This window comes from Anser brachyrhynchus, assembly GCF_964034855.1.
Source record: "Anser brachyrhynchus genome assembly, chromosome: 2".
Taxonomy (NCBI): Eukaryota; Metazoa; Chordata; class Aves; order Anseriformes; family Anatidae; genus Anser; species Anser brachyrhynchus.
This window is the reverse complement of record NC_137695.1, coordinates 105,224,098-105,231,143: the sequence shown is the minus strand read 5'-3', so window position 1 is coordinate 105,231,143 and position 7,046 is coordinate 105,224,098.

Below are 7,046 nucleotides of genomic sequence, written 5' to 3'. Positions count from 1 at the left end.
GACAGCAAACTTGAGCTAAAGTAAATCTATTCATCTACCTACCTACCTATTAATCCGTGTAAGAATTATGTCTAGCTAATTTGAATATGGTATTACTACGTTCAATACCACTGGGAATTTTATCTTCCCCAAAGTTGTATTGTGCAATATTACAAGCTGACAGGATTTAAATGTTGTTGCTTTATTTACAGAAATACTGTTTTTTTTCTCTCTTTTGTTTAATATAGTCATGAGAAGAAAGGGTGCATCAATTGGCTAATGTGGTGAAGGCTCAGGTGTGAACCTTCCTGTTACTGTTTTTCAGATCAATTGTTCAAGTAATATGTCATTACATAGCTCTCATTTGAAATTATAGGACTTTAATTTCACCAGCATCAAACATCCTGCATTTTTACCCCATCTAAGCTACATCAGCTGGACAAATGAACTAGCATTTTTGTTCTGGTGACACATCCCAAGGTATCTGAACATTATTCATGAGGTAATCATGTTCCAAAGTGGGGCACATATTATGTGCTAAGATAAGCAGCAACCTCAACCACATTTCAGTAATATGAAAATGATCACTTTCTTCCCTTCTGTAGAAAAATTCTTAGGAGTTTTAGAGCTACCATAGAAATTATGACATCAAATATCTTCACTCCTGTATTTATTAGAAAATTTCAGTTCAAGAGAAAATTCAGGGAATACGTCTTCCAAAAAAGCCTAACACAGTATTAACTGACACAAAATCTTAACCCTACAAGTAGAACTACTCTTTCTGTAATCTATGGAACACAGTCATTAGTGAGCTGAAGCCTATAAGGAACAAAACAACTTATCAAGCCTTCAAAGCACTCTGACATAACGCGCTGTGATTCGTCATAGCAGTTTTTCCTTTTCTTCATGTAGAATTGCACATCTGAATCCCCCCAATTCCAAGTTGTCATATGTACTCACACCCACATCCAGAGTAATATATCATTATTAAATGAGTTTTCTAAATTCTCACTAAAAGTTAATGGATTATAGAGAAAAGTTTACTCCTACACTCTTAAATTCCAAGGATTTTTTTATAATATCACTCATGGCATTAAGTACTCTAAAATGGTTGCCCTGCTAAAACAGGTAAAGTTACATTTGCTGAATAGTGGTAGTAAAAAAAAATTGTTTATATCCAGACAAAATTTATTAAAAAATATGTATTTCAAAAGGTATAGAGTATGGGTAGACAACTAGCCCATAAAACAGGAATTTACAGAACAACTAATGTATAAAAATTTGTGCTTTGAAAGAATAAGAAATTTTGGAATTTATTATTAACACTGTCAAGATGGTAACAGCTTGGTAAACTGGTGATTCAGCTGCAATTATTTCCTGCAGGAGACTTTCTTCTTGAGCTACAGACCACAGACTGGAGAAAAACATGACCTCGCTTATTCTGTTTTTCAGTGACATGAGAAATATTGCCTTCAGAGATTCATTCTTCAAGCTTCATTGTGGGTGAATGAACATCTTCATGCTTCTTTTTCATAGTGTTTACCTTCTCTAACGTCTTATCTTTGCTACCTGAGATGTATATTTTGGAATGATCTTAGTCACGAACTTTTTCATAAAGATTTTTTTGGCTGAGAAATATTTAAACTCTTCCTTTTTTTTTTGTTGAATTTGGCAATTGTTTCTAAAAAAGAAGCATTGTAGTCTCCTAATTATGAAGACTTGCACAGTTGATAATATGCCCTTTGTTAAAATAACTGGTTCACAACCACTTTTTTAATGGTGGATCAATATTTGTTTGGAGGAATTTCTTCCTGATGTAGAGAACTAATTTAATTACTTAGACTAGGTCTCTAATTTAACCCCTACCCCAGCTGATGACAAAATATATATTTGAATTCATTGACATATTATGTGAATGGCGTTGAATTATTAAAGTTATTAATTCTAAAAACCTAAAGTAGATTTCAAGTGTAAAAAAGCAATGAAAGAAGAAAGATTAACAGTTTGCCATCTGATTTAATACATTAGATTACAAAACACATTTATGTTATTTTCTTTTACTGATAAACAAAGTTTCTATCTAAGTTTTCAGAGAAATGAAGAAGTGAACAAAACTTTTGAAAATACACCTTTGAATGAATGCTATAATACTACAAATGGATTAAGAACTAAGGTGAACAATAACTTGAATGCTGCAAGCATGGGATGCATCGTTGGTAGGATGAATTTTCCTATTCCATTCAATGAAGTCCATGAGCTGACCATATCTTTCCTAATCTATTTCTAGTTTGAAACTATACTTTTCATTCTACATTAATTCTTTGCCATTGTCAACAATGTAGTTCTTGTTACTGGATCTAAACAAGGGCTGACAGTTCCTCTATGCCTTCTACCATGTAACGAGTGCTAGCTGCACATTTTTTCCCTATTACTAGCCTTCATCATTTTCTTTCTGTACTGTGAGCCAAACAGTCTAACCCTCATTACCAGGTCTCAAGACCTTTTTATTTTCATTACCTTTCTGGCTCTAACTTTCACTGACACCAGGCACATTTTCTTATGCATTATTTTAACCAGCTTATTTCTGTCCTACAGCCACTGTGAATCCTACAGTTGTTTCATTTTGTTTCAGCAGAACAAAGTCAAGTGAATTTTCAAGAACTTTCTTTACTCTGTTTCTGTCTGAGCATTTACTTTCTTTAATATGCTAACTTTCTATTTTGGCTCCAAACTCCTTTCTTATCTACCCATTGCCTTTCAGATAAAAATCTTAGCATCTTCTTCCAGCTTAATCTTGATTCATCAGATAGCAATCCATACAGAAGACTAATGCTACCCTCTCTTTAAGGCTTTCTTCTCAGGACTTCACATTGCTGCACAAAGTTATCCAACAATATTTATGGTTTAAGGATAAAAAGAAGGGACAGTAAGGACCTCTCAAGAACTAGAATAACAGCACCCACAACTAGCTCATCTTTTGTTTAATGCTGATTTTTTCTACCTCCACTCACATTTTGCATATCAATTCTCTTTCAATGTAAACTGTTGCTTGGGGCAGGGATCATGTCCTTGTATGTGAAGTTATAGTTTTATAGTATCTTTCAAAAGTGCCGAGTCCCTAGGTAAAGCCTTAATAATATTCTTGAAAGGCATTATTTTCCTGTATATCATTCCTGCATATACCATGTTGCTATAAACATTCAATATTCGTAACATAATGTTAATATATATTATTTCCCAAGTGTAATATCAACTCAATTGGGAAATTTATGTGAAATACTCTCTCTCTTTTATTTTTTATTCTTTATTTTTTATTTTTTACCTTTTATTTTTTATTATTTATTTATTATTTAGTTAGTTAGTTATTTCTCTGCATTCTGGAGAGAACTGCAAGTTGGAGGTTTCATTAAGGCAGCTGCTGAGCAGTTGGAGCTGAAAAACTCTGTAGTTTGTTATTTGATTTCTTACCATTTCAGTTGACTGATGTGTCGCTATCACACTGAGAATATTTGTGTCTGCAGGGTATCCTTGCAAACTACACTGATGTCAGGCCTAGGTGTCTTTGATTCTGAACTCGCCTCACAATGGACTCACTTTCTGACTTTAGCTGTAGTGGGCATCTTAAAGTTTAATTTTCAACTAAATTTTAAGTTCATGTAAAATCTCAAAACTTCCCAGATTTAGTTTAATTTATTTGCACCAGCTGAACATATGTTTTAAGTCTCCTAAGTGTAAAGTTTTGTGATAAGTCCAATGTCATGTATCACAAAATAAGGGAAGACATTTCTCTTGGAGGGACTGTAGGGGAAGAAAAGTACTGCAAAGGAGCACAGTATTTCTCAACAGATTTGTGGCTAAGCTGTGAGCAGAACCCCTGGTCATAGCCCCCAATCTTGGGATGAAAATGACTCTTCCATTGTTGCTGGTTGGGGATACTCTACAGAAATTTAAAATAACCTCTTAAATTATTGCAAAATTTCCCAAGCTTTTTAACAGGAACAGTGTAGCACAAAGTTAGCTCAAAAGGAGTGCAGAACCCAAAAGACAGAAATCCACTGAAAAGTTAGAAATCATGAGAGGTAGAACAAGGTAGAACACAGGCAATGTTTTTGTGTTTGCAATTGATTGAGTATAGAGTCTTTTCCGGTATGTCCTAGAATACTTCAGAGATTCAAGTGATGCCTGAAAAGCATTCACTTAAATAAAATGAAAATATATAGAGCCTTTTTACTTGCTTATTCAACACTGTTGAGTGACATCATAATGATTTTTCTTAGTTGAGCTTGGATAAAATTCAGAATAACCTTTACCTGCTGCATTCTCTTACAAAGGACAACTAAAAGATTCATAACATGCTTTCTAATGAAAAACAGATTTTCAGAGAAGTATATGCATTTACTAGGAAAATAAGACATTTTTCAGGTATGTCCAAAAGCAACATTCTAGGACCGTACAGAGAAATCTGAGGAAGATCTCGACACAGAAGCCTGGGACTGGGTAGCTAGTGCCTTTGTAGCCTCATTATTCTGCAAACAGAGACTGGCTCTGTCCACTGCAGGGACTCCACCTAACTTCAGAAATTTCTGAATTGGCCGTAGAAGTGCAAAGATTATGACCACATGTGATCTTTGCATAATATGATGAGATAGAGGAAAGCTTCTTGTACTCGTTTGTTTTCCCTTCGTGGTTTCAAACTGAAATAAGCTGAATGTAAGCACAGGTTTCAATTCTTATTTATTTATTTATTTATCTATTTATTTATTTTTCATTTAATTTGCTGTTTCCCCCTTTTTTCACTGGTTATAATGTTAAATCAAACTCAGTTTACCTGTAGTCCCTGAGGCATTTCCAGTTAAATGATTCACTGATTTACTGAAGCATCAGTATATGTTTGCAGTTCTGAACTACAGTTCAGTCCATTTGGCAGGTCTTGTAGAAGAGCAATATAAATATAATGTTTTTAGATAGAGTGAGTCAATATGTGTCATTGTTTACTGGTTTTGAGATACTGTGGGCCAAGCTCAGTCATCAGCTCTGTTATAAAATAGGTAAATTGTGGCTGTTGTGTTATATTATTTCAGGTATTTTATATAAGAACAGTTTGCCCTGTCAATCACATATCCACTGGTCTTTGTCTCTAGAAATACACAATTAACAGTGATAAAGAATTTCCATCATTGTTTCTTTTAATGAACATGATCTGATTATCACTTCGATGTTTATGCATATTACAGAATCACCAAGTGATTGAGGTTGGACATAATTTTCCAGTTATGTCTCCTACTACTTCATTGGAAAACGGTGGAAGCTAAATTATCTCTTTTTTGAGATCTTTTTAGTGTATATATTTCTCATGTTTCTCTGTCAGTTTCACAGCCCATGTAACTTTCCAAAAGTAGTTTTCAGCAATCTTATATATTCAATATCAAGTCCATCTTGATACTGTTACACTGAAAATCTTCATATATTCATACAATTTGTACAAAAAAGTCACACCAACATGTAGCAGGAACAGGAACAGAAATCACATCAGCACAATGATCTCCCCATTTCCAAACAGGGCAGGGGAAAAAATGAATAAAACTATTATGTGGAGCTGAGATATTATGTTAGTGTAACTACAATCCTAGCAGCGTAATCAAGATAGAATGCAGAGTTATCATTAAAACAGTTATAATGTTTCTAATACTTAAAATCCAAATTAAACCAGAAAGGTATCATTAGTAATACACCATAAAATGTTATTCCAAAACTTCCTAACATCATACCCTTCAATTTGGCTGAAGTCATGCTTGCCTTCCAACATTGCTCTGGGTCCCAAGGCTGATGCTTCAGCCTTCCCCAGGAAGATCAGGAGGGATGTTTTACCAAGAGCTAGAAGCATCCTGACGTCTAAGGGATAAATATGATATTCCTGGATTGATTTTCTTTCTTCTCAGTCTCAACTCTACTTTTTAATTTTTTTTTTTATTATTATTTTTTCTTAACACTGGCACCTACATGCTGTCTATTTTCACTGTTTCCCAGTTAATCTGTTTTCTGATCTCCTTTTCTCTAAAACCAGTTGCAGCTAATTCACAAGGCTGCCCTCCTGTAATGACTGTGGTGTGACCACTGTGATTAGTGTTTGCTGTCTGGTACCTCCTGCCATCTATCTGCACCCTTCCCCACCACCTTGTCTTCTATAATCTTAGTTACAATCACACAGAATCTCTGTTTTTTATTGCTGTAGATTAAACCTAAACTAAAACAAATTCAGGCAAGGGTTACTTGTCTGATAGACAATCGCTATCACATCTAAACAAATTTAACTTTCTCAGGTCCAAAACTAGCCCAAACAAGTCCTAAGACCTTGCAAGCATCAAGTCACTAAGAGACATGTGGTCTTTATTAGCAATGGCAAAATCATATTTACCAGGCTATAATGTTAAGCGTGAGTCTGATGATCAGTTTGTGTAATATCCTGCTGTTTCAAGACATACTTTTAAAAGAAAATCTCTTTTTTAGGAAAAAAAGGTTTACTAATTACTCTTGCCCATTTTTTCATAAATCAATTTAAAACAGTGTAATAGAAAAGCCTAAATCATCATTCTCATTCTTTCTTTTCTTTCTTCAAAAGCTACTTTTAAACCGAGCATTCATTTTTATCTACAGATAATACCAAATGTTATTCCTATTTCTCTGAAAACATTTGCTAAATATAATTTTTTTCATAGCTTTATTTCTACGAGCTTATTTCATTTAAAAACTGAAATAAAGATAAAGCTTTAATAAAGATTAAACCTTATTTAGTCCGAAGTTTTTATGTCTGTACAGTATTGGAATATTTCAGTAAAGAAGCTTGAAGTGAAATGTTTTTTCATTGCATCGAAAGCAAACATGTATTTTACTTTTCCATCTAATTTCAATGACAGACCAAGTTATCCCATTTTCTCTCATTAAAAATGTTACAGATGCTCAGTATTTCACAGTGAGATTTTTTGCATGGATTAAAGGTAATCTGGACTGACTCAAGCTTTGTATTTTCTGCTAACAGATTTGAACTCTCTGGGCTGGTAGGAAACTCT